The following is a 16,567-nucleotide window of genomic DNA, read 5'->3' on the forward strand; positions in this document are numbered from 1 at the left end:
ATTTTCTAAGACCACTCTAGAGTGGAAGAATAGCTTGGGGAGGTCCATACTCCAGGCTGTCCAAGGTTAAAGACCCCACAGATTCAATTTGTATACTGCATTAAATGTTTACAAGGCCCATTGAAAGTATTGTAAGACTTGAGGCTAGAGGTTGCATCCTTTTATTAAATGAGCTACTCAGGCTTGGAAAAAACTATATTGATCTGTCTAATAAAACATATTTATTTTACCCACATAGTAGTTTTTATTAGGAAGCTGTGGGAAGTTTCCAGTGTCATTGGGACTGAATCGAGCACAGCCATGGCAATACCAGGATCTGTCTGTCCATTCTGTCTGTCCCCTTGCTGGTCAGAAAAAGCACTCAACTTCTCCTGACCCTCACAACACAGCCAGGACAGCAAACACAGGGCTTCTGGACACATCCTTCAGACAGCAGAGTCTACATATGTACAAACACATGTTTATACTCTGCTCTCTGCAGAAGAGTACCCTGAAATCTGGTATGTGCTGAACCTGTGGCTCTGTGAAAATCCTCTTTGTCATTGACTTTTATAATCCTGAGACTCTCTTGTATGGCCCCCAGGCTGCCTCATTAGCTCTGACTGGTCCCACAGTGCAAAGGGACTGGAACACCTGGAGAGAATTAGGCAAAGTATTAAGTGCAGGATCCAACCAAAAGCCTTACATCTGGCCTGGAGAAAGCATAGGGATTCCCCGTGGCTGTACCAGCTAGTCACTCTAACCCCAGTCTGAAACAGCTTAGAAGGTGCTCAGGCCTATGCTGAGCCCAGCCCTTGGCTCTCTCTAAGGGTAGGAGCTGCTGTTCCTGGAGGAGCAGAGTTCTTGTCTCATCCCCAATTCCCAGCTGAAGTCTCTGGGCCTCTCATTCAGTGGAGTCTTATAAATAACACCCTGAATCTCAAGGGCTTTTGCATTTCTGAAGCCCTGATGTTCTTCATTTCCTCTGTGACTGGGAGAGTGGCTGGCTGTCCTCTAGGTCATGACAGACTGTCACTTCCACTTAGATGCCACAGAAGATGGACTGCTGGATCGTGAGTGCCGGGATGCAGAGCTGCCGAAAGGTCTGCTCCAGGGTCCCTTGGGATTGTAAAGCAGCTGCCATAACCCACTGTGGGTTTTGATGAATTAAACACTTAAACAAGTTTGTTTTGTAAACTGAGAGCTTCAAAAGTGTCACAGTTTGGTTCAGCTGTAAAAGCCCCAAGGGCTGTTTATCAGAGCTGCTGTCAGTGGTGCTGTGTCAAACCGTGCTCCCAGGTGACAAGGTGGCTTGGGAGCCTGCCACACCGTGGCCATGGGAAACACTGGCCTGAGTAAATCTCTCTGTCTGTTTGTCTGTCTGAGGAGCTACCATCCATTCTCAACACTTTATCCTGACTACTCATTCATTCATTTCATTCACTGGTTCTCCACTTGCAGGCTTCTTTGGAATTCCTAAGGAAAAAGAGTATTGTGTAGGAAAGTGTAAAACCTTTCAGAGAAAACAGGACTCCTCATATGTTTTGAGAACATTTTTCCTGTTTTCAAAATCTTCTGAAGCTTTATACAGGTTTTTGAGTCCTGGTCACCATTAAAAAAAATGAAGGGCCAAAAAATTTTAACAGAGCATTTTTGCCTCCTCTTTCTACCCATCCAACAATGGCAATCCTCAGGAGCTAGGATCTTGGGTAGAGCTTGTTCCCACAAGCTTTCTAATGTTGTGAAGCCAGGGGTTTTGCAAACTGCACTAAGGATACTGAGAAGTTTTATGACCTCACATGTTCAACTTTTTAGTTTTGTCCATTGGTATCTTAAAAAAAAGTTTTCCCTGGTCTAAGTATTGTGTTTCGTTCACCAGCTTCCCAAAATGACTGCCTTTACTTCTATCTCCAGCTGAACACTATTCACTGCAATTTATAACTACTGGATTTAATTTCATCATGTATCAGCTTTCATAAAACATGGATACTTGGGAGACCTGTCTTTAACTGAAAAAAATAACCTAGCAGTTTCTCCAGCTTTCCCAAGGACATCTTGCTCCTGGAGGACTCATTGTCTTTGTTCTTTTCATCATGTAACCTGGCTCTGTTTAAGAAGGATTATGAAAAACACCTGTAACCTTTTTGCACTGTCAAACCAGCATCACAGCATGCTGGTTACAGAAGTGCAGGATGGGAAGGAACTTTCAGATTTATCAGGCTCCCTCCCTTGATGTCACACACCAACACATTATATAATCCTCTTCTTAAAATACTGAATTGCATCTTAAAAGTAGCTTTGGTTTTTGCTCACATTGTTCCTGTTGAAAAACTGTTGCTAGGACATAATTCTTATTAGTGCAAACAGTTCCCTTTTTTTCTGAAATCTATTCATGGCTGTACTCATTTATTCTTCTGCTAGAACTGCCCTGCAGCTTCATTCTTGGTAGACAACTACCCCCTGATGTTATATATAAATCTAAACTGTTTCTCTTCTCAGTCTTTGCTTTCCTGTTTCAAACAAGCCAAATTTTTCCTGTCATCTCTGGTCTGATCATTTCCACATTCCTCACTTCTCCTAGGTATATTATAACCTGGACATGTGCCAGGCTAAATTTATCTTTCTGGAACATGAAAACCAATATGCATATAAGAAACAAAGTGCATATGGCTTGTACAATGCTGCAACTATTTGTCATTTGCAATTATACTATATTGCCCCTCTGGACAATGTTCTAGCACTACAAAGTTGATCTTCTTCTACAGGAATAGCATCTGTTACACTGACACAGTTGTGAACGTGATGAAGAGTTGAAATTAGCCACATGCCTGGGTTTGCCTTTATTTTCTTGCTGTCAGAGTTTACTGTGGAGATACAGTGCACTAGGTCCACATGCCCAAGTTTTCTAATTCCTCTTCAGAGGTGTTTAAAGGACATGTAGTTGTGGCATTTGGGGAGATGGTTTAGTGGTGAACTTGGCAGTGGTGGGGTAAAGGTTGGACTTAAGGGATCTTAGAGGTGATTTCCAATCTAAAAGCCTCTCTGATTCTATTCAAAAGCCAAAGGGGCTCAAGCATCTGGGGATCTTACCTAACCAGGCCTCAGGGAAAAGTACATTTACCTGGAGATGGGGTGTTGCAGATAGGCAGTATGATTTCCTCTGAGGAAGGAATTAGCTCAGGACAAAGCCTGGAGACTGGTGTAAATGATGAGCTTAACTTTGGAGGAGTTGGCCAGCTGTATTCCTTCTGTGATTGAAAAACAGAGCAGTCTGAGCAGACAAGCTTGAACTTGCTTTCTTCTGTGATCTACTTTTATATTTTTAAGACAGTGGTATGAAACTCCAGTTTTTAACATGTAATTTTTTGGCCAACATAAATCCATGAAGAAAGTTTTATTTCTGATGTGGGCAGGGGGGCTGAACATTGCTACTGCAGGCAACTATATGATATTTTGGTTATATGCTTGCTGTATGCTCAGAGGATATGGAAAGAAAATAGCAATATTTTGCATATAACTGAGATACCTCTCTCCAATTCCTGCTGCCTACTTCAAACCAGTGCAGCCTATATTCTGCTGTTTCTCTGTTCCTGGTGGCCTTACAAGTTAATTTCCCATGTTGATTAAGAGTCTATTAAAATCAATGGACCACTAAAGCCTGCCCTGTAAATCTGGCAGCAGTCAACAGATTAACTTCAAGGTCCAGCCAAACATATTAGAAACAGTTTCTTGCTGACCACAGCCACTCTGACTGAGACTTGTGCCTGAAAATGAAATACTGTAATCTCTCCGGCTGCCAGCTAGCCTGCTGTTATATGTGCTCAGGCTTCCCCTGCTGTGAAGATAGCTATATTTACAGTGGTTGTTTATGCAGCAGCATATTATATTTAGCTATTAATCACATGGTGACATGCTCTGCCATTTGGTTAACTGGAAGAAAATATCTATAAAACTCAAACTTGCATTCATCCTTTCTTTTCCAACTTGGGTTGCCTGGTCTTGATACTATAAAATTAAGTTTTATACTTTCAAACCATTTTGTCATACCAAGGTCTCTCTGATGCAAAAGGCAAATGCTAAAAAATGTCCTGCTGTTGACTGCCTGTACCTCAAACACCCCAGCATACCCTTCCACTCATACCTCTGCTCATGGAGTAAATTCTCCTGGCATGTGTAGAACTGCTCCCAGGGATTAGGTCATGCACCTTCAGAAGCATTTGTAAGATCTCAGCCACAGAATATATTTGTTCCTGTGTAATTTTAACATTTTATTAATGACCCTTCACTCTTCTTATGAATTAAGCTTCCTGTGTATAAGTAGAGTTTCTTACGCCCTCGCAAATGCAATTCAAGGTGTCTAAAAGCTAAGCATGCAGCTCTGCTGAGCTGACCAGGGCTTCCATCCAAGAAAAGAGAGATGCCTGTCTAAATGACAAACCATTCTGAGGTTTCAAGCAAAGCCTCCCTTAGGAAATGGCTGCATGGCTTAGACTAGGCAGCCAACATTTTCGGGATGAAAGCAAGCAGAAGAAATTCCCTCCTGTCTCACAAATGAATGTTATTTCAGAAAATAACAGCCTGCTGAACAAGAGAAAATAGTAACAGTAGAGAGAGCTTGGTTCATTTTTGTAAGACAAAATAACTCTTCAGTAGATTTTTTTTTTCATTTTATATGAGCCTTTCTTTGGTTCCCTCAGCAAAGGAGAAAACTGATTGGACAGTCATAACACTTATTCAGTTTTAACCCAAAACTACTTATTCACCTAAAAAGAAAAAAAATATTGCAAACTAAATTTTGATCTTTTTACTGACAGGTAATACACATAAAAAGTATGAGATAGAGTAGAGATAAATATGACTAAATAGCAGCTTAGTGGAGCCATAAAATAGCTTATGGAATGACTAGAAGCAGTATTTGATTTTTTTCTGAAAAGCTAATTGTTAAATTAATCACACAGACTTTTGGGTATAAACTCTTGTTGGCAAAGATGTATGTATAGCCTTATTTTATTACTCATATCTTACCTACAAAAATTTAAATATACTGTAAAATCATGCTCAGTTAGATGGGAGCAATCAGACGAAATTAATAGTAATTTTTTTCCAAGTAGTTTGCAGACTGGAACTAATAAATACTAAAAATTATTGCAAGAAATACACTTAGTATCAACCTCTGCCTTAGATTCTTTTTTTCAGGATGCTAATAATTTATTAGTAGCTTCAGATAAGTTAAGTGCTACTGTAATTTTTATGGTGCCACAAGTATAGTACTTTTTCTCAGTTTAATCATCCTAATTTCAATCTTTTCTCCTCACCCACCAGAGGGTCTTAATTGAGAAACATGTATTTTAATAAAGTATTAATAAAGTGTTTAATAAAGTATTTACTTGCAGCTGCTGGCTGCAGTTCAAAGTCTGAATCCTGAGGTATAGGGAAGGCCTTCATCTCTCTTTGGCTTCCACAGGATGTATAGAGATGTCCCCTTTTATGACAGACTGATGTGTAAAAGAGATGGTATTGCAGTGTTTATGACATTGTTTACAATGTTCATAACATCCTGACCAGTCCTGTCATGCCAATGAATGTTCTTTCATTTGGGTTTCTGAGGACTTGTGCATGGAGTCACATGTAGTTCAATATGCTCTCCAGGAATTCCAAGATAATTTGTTCCAGAATAAATTGCATTATTTTACTGGGTTTTTTATTTTCTTTCTAGCTGTGTATGAGGAGTTGCACTTGACATTTGCATCTTGTTTTTTCAGTGTGAAGTTGTAAATTAGTCTCAGATTGCCTTGCAATTTGGGCAAGGAGACTCATGAACTTCTGTAAACCTTTTGATGTTCTCTGTCTGTGATTAAAGGACTATAATAAATCTACCCACAAAGAAGATGTTAGGAACCTCAAGCTGACAGCTTCTTAAGAACAACCTTATCATCTGTCTAAAAATATGGGCTTGCATCAAACAGATAAATAGATTTTTGCTATAATTTCCAAGATTGACAGATTTTATATGGGGAACTTTAGACGGTGGTGTACCAAACACCCTCATCTTCTCTCACAACACCTGATGGAGTTGGAAGATAAAATGCTTTTTCATATTAACTGGAATTCATTGTGATATCACAAAATTGTGACCAAAACTGAGCAAACTCGCCAGCAATGTTAAATGGGTATGAGACATCTTTGAATAAAGATAATTTGGGAAATGTTTTTTAACGCTAGGTGTAGATTTAGAGGCCTAATTAAGGTCTTCCTTCTCATTTGTTCTGAAACTTCTTCAAAACAACACCTTCAGAAAAGGCCAGAGGACAACCAAGGAAGCACAGACCAGTCAGATTCTCTTTGGTCCCTGGAAATGTTATGCAGCAAGTCTCTCAGAGCACGTTTCTGGGTGCAAGAAGGAGAAGAAGTGACTGGTAGCAGTCAGCATGGATTTACCAGTAGTCAGTCATGCCTGGCCAGCCTGATTTCCACCCAAGACTATGTTGCAGGTCGATGGCAGAGTAGCAGATGTTATTTTCATTGAGTTTAGCAAGGCATTCAAAGATTTTTCCATCATATTCTTGTATTCAAGATGGGATGCTACAGTAAGAATGGGAAAAAGTCAGATGGTTTGTAGTCTGGATGGATGTTTGGGTTTAGAGGGTGATTGAGTAATAACTCATCTTTACCTGGAGTTTGGCAACAAGGGAAATACCAAAGCAGTCAGCACCAGGACCTGCCCCAAGGATCTGTTTTGAATCTTTACCAGAGGTTGAGAGGAGGGAACAGAGACCTTTTTCACCTGGTGTGTGCAGTGACTTCAGATTGAGCCACAGACATTGCAAGGGACCTGGAGGAATGGGCTGACTAAGAGAACAAAAAATGAAGCAATGGCGAATGCAAACTCCTTTCTGTGGATCAAAGGGTCCTTTCCAACAAACAGACTCAAAACTGCTCAAGGAGCAGCTCTGTGAGAAAGGCCCTGAAGGTCCTGGTGGGCAGTGAGAGGGGCATGGGCCAGCAGCAAACCCCAGTAACAACAGTGGCCAGACAGTGGCCTGGGCACACAAACAAGGACAGAAAGAGAGATCAAGGGCCATCATTGCTTCCACCTACTCAGCACTCATTAGATCACTGCACCCAGTTTAGTGCTCCCCCCTATGGAAAAAGGACATTGATAAATGAATGAGTTCAGGTGAGGGCCCCAGGGTGTTCGGGAGCCTGGGCTTGTCAAGCCTGGAGCAGCAGCAGCTTTGGGGGCACCTAAGAGCGGCCCCCAATGCCCCTGGAGATCTCCTCGAGGGGATGGATATGGGCTTTTTACAGCCATGCAGGGAGGGAGGGTAAGAAACAAAGAGAAGCTGAAAAAAAATCTTCCTTATGAAGACAGTCAGGTGTGCAGATTATGCAGTCTTTGGAGGTTCTCTAGACCCAGCTGGAGGATCACAGTGTTGATCTGCTGTAAGCAGAAGGCCAAATCAGTGGCCTCTTGAGGTCACTCCAGTCTGAGCTATCCCATGGTCCTGTGACTTCTGTAGAGAAGATGCCTAGAGTCATGAGCTATGTTATGACATATTTAGTGAGGGATTTCTGTGAGCTGTGCCATGACATGGATGGCTAAGGGATTTCCATGGGCATGATGACATGCTGTGGGGGGATAGGTTATTGGGCAGAGGCTGGATGACCCCTACCACTGTGCAATCAGCCAAGTGGGAGAGGGAGTTATTCTAAGGCATCAGGGTCCTGTTCCATCCCTGCACAAATCTCTGTAATCTCTCTCTTTCTTACTCTCTATATTCTTCATTTACATATAAATTAGCTGCCCCGCACACAGACCCCATTTATGATTGTAGTAACAGAATATTTGGCTAAAGTCTCACATCCTCTTATAAATTATAAATTGGCATTTGGTAGAGGATGAAAATATGATCACCTTGCAAACAAGTCAACAGGCTTGTTTATATCTTCTCCCCAAAGCTGGAGCACCTCTCTCAGTAAGATTTGCACTTTAGACTGTGTCAGAGTATACCCGGGAACAAATGTACATAGTGCAATATATTTTATATTTTGCAAGTCTAGTGAATTTATCAATGGCAATCTAAAAGAATCTATAATCTGTTGTTCCAATAAACCACACTATTTGTGAATCTATGTTTGTGAAAGTTCCTGCTGAAATCAACCAGACTTTCTTAATGTTTTCATTCTTGAAGTAAAATCCCACATACATTCTCCATTTTCAAGGATTTGTTGTTGTTGTTGTTATGTGGACTCCAACCCTCACTCAAAATAAAAGGGCCCACAGCACACTCAGGGGCTTGGGAGGATAAAGGGAGATTACAATTTATTTTTTTTACCCTCCATATGAGGCTGTGCAGGCTGTGCTGTGTAAGGCAGTTCACAGTGTGCTGCCAATCCTGGCCTCTGTTCCCTCTAACTTAAGTTACTACATCTTCTTTCAGTTAGGCAGATTGGTGTCCACCTATGCTCCTTTTCTTTCAACATCCTCTCTTTTCTATACATATGCCTCTCTTCAGCAACAGCCTCTCAGATATTATTTGACATGTGTGAATTTATCCCAGTTCTGCTGCTCTGTGTGTTCATTGGTATGGTTGTGCCACAGTGATGCTGGGACAGGGTTGATTTTGCCAGCATGCTGAAGGGCAAAGTGGCTCTGTCAATCCTGAGAGCATGAATTGGGTCATTCATGTGCACAAAAACTTTTGAACTGATTTGAAAACCTCATAAGCATGAAGGTACTTGTTTACGTAAGTATTTGCCAATTATGGTCCTAGGTCAGGAAGAAAAGGCAAAGAGCCTCAGGACACAACTTGGAAAACTGAAGACATAAAGATTCAGAAAACTTCCTCTCTCTTTGGTGGCTTTGTTTTGATTCATCACTTTGTGGTTTTGTACTTCAAGTAAAAATTATGGCCATTTTGCACATTTGGCTACAAATTCTTTTTTCTTATGACCTTTGACTTGTTGACTACAAAGTTTTTCTTCTGTCATATAATTTCTCACCAGCTTTCTGTTCTGTTCATATCTAGTTCTTTCCATCTTTCTAAAGAGGATTTGTCCCCTACTCTTTTTATCACAGACTTTTTATCATTTCCTTTGCTCATAGTTGGAATCTCTCAAAGTTTATCAATATCCTCATGTAGTCAAATGCTTAGGAGTTATCCAAGTGCAATCTTTTCTAGAGACATACTAAAGAAGAGTAATTACTTCTCTGGCCCTATAAATGATATCTCATAGTATAATAAGCTGAAAGACTTTGTCTTCTGCAGCAGAAATCACAGTACATACTCATACTTAGCATGTTTAATTTTTTATCTACTATCAACTCCAAAATTAATAAGTTATTAGTAATTTTGGAGCTCCCAGAACCCTCTGGGACTTTTTCCTTTAGATATAAGCATCAGCCTCATTAATGCCTTTATAATTTATTCATCGCTCTTTAATGTTCTGTTAAATTCCTCTCTACTTTCAAAGTTCGAATTAAATATGTGTACGAACCATGTTCATTTCTGACTGAGTCGAGGCCCTCCAGGAACTGATGAATTCAACATTTAGCTGATGAATGACAGTCAGTCCCTTGCAGCAAGCTTAGTTATCAGTCAGATTATGAATTTTGGAGGGGGGAAATTATTGGGTGTGTTTCTTTATTGTGATCTTTCATCACTGATGTCAAAGGGTGCTGTACATCTGGTGTCAGTGAGCTGATACCAGGAATGCATGTTATCTTTTACCTTCAGTAAAGAACCTTATTCATGGTTTGGCAGGAGATGCAGTAGGACCCATGTTGTTTGGAATCATTAAGTCTGCTTGAGCTGGTAATAGAACAGATGTTATTGCTCAACCACAACTTCTCAGGCTGGATAGGAAACATCCACTGACTCTCCAGCTCCTCTGTTAAGACAAAGGTAAGAGGATATCATAAATAATTAAGGGCTAAAATCCACCCAAGCAATAAAGTCTTAGATTGTTCTGATATTATCAGGAAGTACTTCTGCACACAGGCTGGAAACAAACCCTCAGCTGCTGCATGCTGAAGTCAGTGCCTCTGCCTGCCATGGATGGGGGAACAGCAGCAGAAACACTGCAGAAACTGAAAGCCTCTGACTTCTGCATATCACAGCAGCCTGTATTTCCTGGCCAAACTTCACAGGGACAAATTAATCCTCCTTTTGCCCTTGTGTCTAGAGACCAAATTCAGCAGTCACCTCCAGTGGTGAGGAGATATTGAGAAAGATGAGATATGGGAAGAGCCTTGACAGCATCCCCCTATGATGCATCTGCAGCAGCTGCAGGCAGAGCTGACACGACATCAGGGGCTGTCAGCACATGCTGCTGAGGAACAGTGGCAGGTTGCAGTTCCCCTGAGGAACAAGTTTCCCCTCTGGAGATGAGGGCATGCTGCCCTGCAGTGAGAGGGGACTGTAGAATTGAGAGATCTGCCATCTCCAGGGATGTAATCTCTGAAGTGCTGAAAGAAAGCAATTGCTAACAATTTTCTGGGAGAAACAGCATGTGAATTATTGATTGATTCTTACTGTCAGGTAATCTGAGCACAGACTTTCTGTGAGGAAAGGCCAAAGTGTCAAATATACGTTTCACCATTTTCAAGAACATCTACATCAAGCTGATGACGGGCAGAACTAGAGTCCCCTCACTTTATGAAATATATGCTTCCAAAGTTCAATAGCATTGTCATATAATTCAAGGGTTTGCTTCAATCACTATTCATAACTTCTGTTAGCACTGGAGTTGGAAAAATAATGAAAATATTATTCATAGAATTCATTAGTCCCCAAATTCCATGAATCTCATTGAATAGATTATTCAACTATTATTATCTCTCTTCCCCCTCACTCCTCCTCCCTTTCCCCAGGGATTTTCAGATGACTACCCATAAGGAGAAACAGGTGCAGATGCAGGTGTTGACCCAAGCTGGAGATGCTGCAGCTGTCCTGTATGACCCAGGTGCATGAATGGTGAGCATCCAACACACAGTGTGCATGGCTCCTTCATTTAATTTTATGTGTGGGACCCAGAAAGACATTTTTGCACAAAAGATCAAAATGACACTAGATAGGCATAGACAACTCAATCACATCCTGAATATTTAAGCAAATACACTTTCTTCAGAGGTAGATTGTGTCCAAGGTGGCCCTTCTTGTCACTCCCCTGGGGGATGGAGTGGCAGCAGCAGCTTCTGCTTGGTGTCTGCAGCTAAACTGTGCTCTTGTTGTTTCTCTGAAGGTGTCATGCAGGAGAGGGGCAGTGCTTTTCCAAATTTGTTGTGGCAGTATGAAAACTGTGCTCTCTTATAAATGGTATCTATCAAGAAAATTTTATAAGCTCAAAGCTTAAAATTTGGACTATTTGCAGTTATTGACCTTAAAGCTGAATTCTTCTTCCTGTCTGATGAAGGAAGATTTAGAAGGCTGCACTCTGCAGCCCCTTGTGGAAGTGTCTATGTCCTTCACATGTTTGCAACCAGGAAGATACTTGTGACAGTGTATGCCCTGTCTGTACCTGCTGAAGGGTGGGAAAATACCTGAGAGCCAGGCGCACTTTATGGGGTAGAGTGTGGGGTCTGGTCAAGAGGGCCCTGACCTGAAACTACCAGTACCAACCTAGCCCAGGGCAGCTCTGTGGTCAGGTCCCAGCACTGCTCCTCCTGTTCATCTAGGCAGTCTGGGTGTCAGGAGACTTGGGTATATGCTTCTCCACAGCATCTTGTACAAGGTGACATAGGGACAGTCACACCAAGATCTGCTCCCTCTCATGGCTCAAAAGTAAGGAAAGACAGCAGGGAAAGCCTCAAGCTTATAAAATTATCTTAATAGATACCATTTATAGGTATAGTGCTCCCAGCCTGAGGACTCAGGAACCTTCAACAAGAAGGGGAAATCATGTTTCTTAGCTCCTTTTTAAATGACTGCTCACTTCATGGTGATCCCTGCAGCTGCTTGTAGTAGGTGCACAGGATGAACCTTGTCAGCTCACCAGTGAACTCTTCAGTTGTGTCCTGTCTGCACAGGGTAGAGGTTGGTGAAATGGCTCTTTCAGGCACAGCATGGGAAGAATTGCTTATCACATTGACTAATTTCAGCCAAAGAAAGGAGGCAACTTGTCTGGCAATGCCTTTAGTGATGAATGTCTGCAAAGTGGGCTGTAAAAACAACCCCTGGGATAGCACCCATCTTTTTACCTCAGCATGCTCTGGGGTAAAACTCAGAGGTTTACTTCATTCTCTGACTAAAATCTACCATGAAGCCAGTTTGAGCACCTCATGGGTGCCTCTTCCTCATGAGAAGGGAATTAGGCTCACCATGGTTGCAAAGTGGACTAGAGGGCTGCCTGTGGGTCCAACAAGATGATTTAAAACCCCTGGCTGACATGAGTGGACCAAATCTGATCATGGGTGTGAATGCAAAGCATCTTCTCAATCACATCTCCCATCACAGGAGGAGGAGCAGACCCCACATGAACCAGTGGGGCTGCAAAAGTCAATATTTGTCTTGTAGAGCTGAGCACAAGGCACAGAGTGAAAGAAACATTTCCCCCAGCATGTGTATGCTGCTGTAGTACAAATTAGCACTGTTTTAGGCTGTGGGTTTGGGACATAAATTTCTGCACGCATGCAAGACTTGCAAGGCCCAGACTGTGGTCCTCCAGGGCATCCCCTAGAGCAGCTCCCGGGAGGGAGATGCAGGCACGTGCTGGTCCCATCCGTCCTTGGCAAGACATGATGGCTCTCTCCCTCTTGCAGCCTCACCCCAAGTTGTGAAAATCCCCCCTGGTCTGGGACCTGCCTTCATGCTGCTTGAGGATTGCCTGTGGCTCAGGGAGCCCAGCTTTGCTGCTCCTGCCTACTCCTGTGAGAGAGCTGAGGCAGCCTGTGCTCTTTCTTCTCCTGTAAGAGCTACCATGTCCTCTGTCACAGGGGAAAAAGTGCTTAGCTCAAGGGGTTTTAAACAAATCAGGATCAAAGCAATGTTGAGATTATTTTTAATGATGTATAATTAACAGGCAATCAGTGAACTGCACATGCAGGATCAATACCACCAATATGACAGAGAAACCACAGCACTAGATGGCTATGAAATATTAATAACCACCTACAACTTTCAAAATAGACTTTACATCTGATCCCTCTAATCCCACAGTGTGCACAGCTTCGTGCACACCACCTCCTCATGGGTCACATGGGCCACTAGCATTCTACCCCTCTCCTAGAATGGGGCATTCCTCTACTCTCACATCCCTCCTGTGAAAAGTGGGAGCTGTCCAAGCCCACACCAGTGACAAAGACCCACCCTGAGCTCAGACACAGGCACTGAAGGTGTGCATCTCCACTACACTACAGATCTCCACTCCACACTGTCACCCCACCAGAGCAGGACAGGACAGACTGCTTCAGTTGGAAGGGACCCACAGTAATCACCCAGTCCAGCTGCCTGACCACCTCAGGGCTGACCAAAATTTAAATCATGTTGTCAAGGGCATTATCCAAATGCCTCTTAAAAACTGACAGGTTTGGAGCACTCACCACCTCTCCAGGAAGCCTGCTCCAGTGTTTGACCACTCACTTGGTAAAGACATACTTCCTAATGCTCAGTGTGAATGTCTTCTGGTGCAGCTTTGAACCATTCACAAACATCCCACCAATGGATACCAGGAAGAAGAGCTCAGCACCTCCCTCTCCAAGTCCCCTCCTCAGGAAGCTGTGGAGAGCAATGAGGTTTCCCCTCAGGCCCCTTTTCTCCAGCTAGACAAGCCCCAGGTGAGCTGCTCCTCACAGGCCATTCCTTGCAGCCCTCTCACCTGCTTTGCTGCCCCCCTTCAGAGGCATCCAGGTGCTTTCCCACCCTGAAATTGTGGGCAGGGAGCTGCACGTGGTCCTGGAGGTGAGGCCACAGCAGTGCTGAGCACGGGGGGACAATCCCATCCTGTGGGACTGTCCCATGGCTGGACATGCTGTGCCTGATGCTGGCTGTGCCCCAGGCTGGGCTTTGCCCTCCTGGCTGCCAGGGCTCCCTGCTGGCTCACACTGAGCTGCTGCCCTCCTGCACCCCAGGGCCCTCTCCAAAGGGCTCTCCAGCCACTCCTCTCCAGTTATCCATGTGTCTGGTACTACTCTGTCCTAGGTGAAGGAACCAGCATTTGGCCTTGTTAAATTTCATCCCATTAATCATAACCCAATGCTCCAATCTATCTAGGTCCCTCTGCAGGGCCTCCTGTCCCCTGAGAGAGCCAGCAGCACCTCCCAGTTTGGTATTATCAGCAAACTTGCCAATGGTGCATTCACCTCCTGCACCCAGACCATTAACAAATATAGTGAACAGAACTCACTCCTGAACTGAGCCCTGAAGGAGCAACGCTGCTGACCAGTGGCCAGCCAGATGCAGCCCCATTCACTGGAACACTCTGAGCTCTGCCCTTTGGCCAGTTCTTCACCCAGCACACCATGAACTCACTCAGCCCACAGCTGGGACCAAGACCTTCTGGGGGGCTTGTCCAGAAGGGTGCTGTGGGGGACAGTATCAAAAGCTGTACTAAAATCCAGAAAAACTACATGCACTGCCTTCCCTTCATCCACCAGGCTTCTTTGTCTCCTTTTCTGACATCCTCCTCACTGGCATGGAGATCTACCTTGCCTCTCTACCTTTTCCTCATACCCAACCTGCCCAAACCCTTTTTGTCCACAACTATGTTGTGCCATCCTTTCCATGTCTTTAGACCCTGGTCCTGTTTCTTCTTTTCCTTTTTGGGGAAGAATTCAGTCATAACCACATAAAGGTCTCCTGGGGAGGACTGAGCTAAATATGTCACACCCCTGGAAGTCACCCAAAAATACTTTACCTTTCCAGATTTACAGTCTTCCAGATTTCACAGAAAACAAGGTAGAACTCTGTCCATTTTTGCCCAGAACATCCTCTTTGAAGTTATAGAAGAAATTGGAAATGCTCTTGAAAAAATATTCTGTCACAGTCAGAGACCAGACACAGGGCCAGAAAAGCACTATCAAGATTTGGCAAGTTCAGTCAGTTCCTGTGTTTTCTCTTCTATTTGGCTCTTAAAGGGAGGGCTTTTAACTCCCATTCCTTCAGACCAGGCTGATTTTCAGAGGGTATTTTTCGTGTGTGTGTGTGTATGTTGTGTATGTTTGTGTGCATGTGTTTGCTTTCCTGTAATGACTGCTACAAATGTAGTATTCAAGAACCAGGGTTACCATTCAGTCATATACTGCTAGGCATTTGACTGCAAAGACACACAGTCTGCATTTCTCATCAATAGTTTCTAGCATGTTTTCTTAGTCTTATTCCCAACCACATGCCTTAAGATACTTTTTCTTCTTCGTTATTTTTAAGCAAATTTCTAAATGCAAAGGATTAGGATGAAATTGAATTACGCAGCAACAGTAAGCTGAAGATATAAATAGTCCTCACTTTGTCATTTATAAGAGATGAGGATTATTTTTTTAAGTGGTACCCAGTGAGTGGCCAATTCTTAATTAACAGTGTTAGGAGAAAATGCTGAGTATTGCAATATGGCTTGATTTGTATAAATGGGTCATGGAATGGCCTTTCTGTAGGTCTCTGCAACAAAAGGAGTTTGCTTCAGAGCTGACTGCTCTTCCCCCAGTTTCCAGTCAGGCAGAAAACAATTCAAAAGACAGTTTTTGAGCTTATCCTATTTTTGGATAGGTGTCATAGAGTTTGACACACTTTGTATTTAAAGGGGATGGCTATCTCCTATTTGTGTAAGTGAACATGGTGTGATGTGTGTGGCCTCCTGCAGCAGATGTGTGACTAAATCCCATGTGCATTGTCACTGACTAGGCAGGCAGCACTGGGGGTGGCTGCTGCTGCCTTTTATTATCAGCTGCACTGGGTAAGTTTTGTGAAGCATGTTCACACTGCAGCTGAGACATCTGCCTACCTTTCCCTTCTTTTTTATTTCCACCTATTTGAGTGTCCTTTCTGAAAGACCTCCAGCCCTCATCTCAGTCCTGGTGCTGGAAAACATTAATTATCTGTGGGTAGGTTGGAAACAGCATAGTACATGCTGGGTAGCATAGTTGGCATGGGTGCCTCAGAGGTGGTAAAGGTACTGTAGTGGCAGAGAATCACAGAATTATTCAGGTTGAAAAAGACCTTCAAAATTATTGAGTCCAACCATTAACCCAGCACTGTCAGGTCCCAAGTCCCAAGTGCCACATCTACGTGTCTTTTAAATACCTCCTGGGATGATGACTCCACCACTTCTTTGCACAGTCTGTTTCAAAGCCTCACAACCCTTTCCATGAAGAATTTTTCCCGAGTATCTAATCAAACCTCCACTGGTGTAACCTGTTTCCCCTTCTCCTGTCACTTGTAGCCTGAGAGAAGAAATTGACCCCCACCTGGTTGCACCCTCCTTTTGGGGAGCTGTAGAGAGCAGTTAGGACCTCACCAAGCCTCCTTTTCTCCAGGCTGAACACCCCCAGCTCCCTCAGCTGCTCCTCACAGCACTTGTGCTCCAGAGCCTTCCCCAGCTCCGTTGCCCTTCCCTGGACACGCTCCAGCCCCTCAATGTCTCTCTTGCACTGAGGGGC

This window comes from Molothrus aeneus, chromosome 2 (assembly GCF_037042795.1).
Source record: "Molothrus aeneus isolate 106 chromosome 2, BPBGC_Maene_1.0, whole genome shotgun sequence".
NCBI lineage: Eukaryota > Metazoa > Chordata > Aves > Passeriformes > Icteridae > Molothrus > Molothrus aeneus.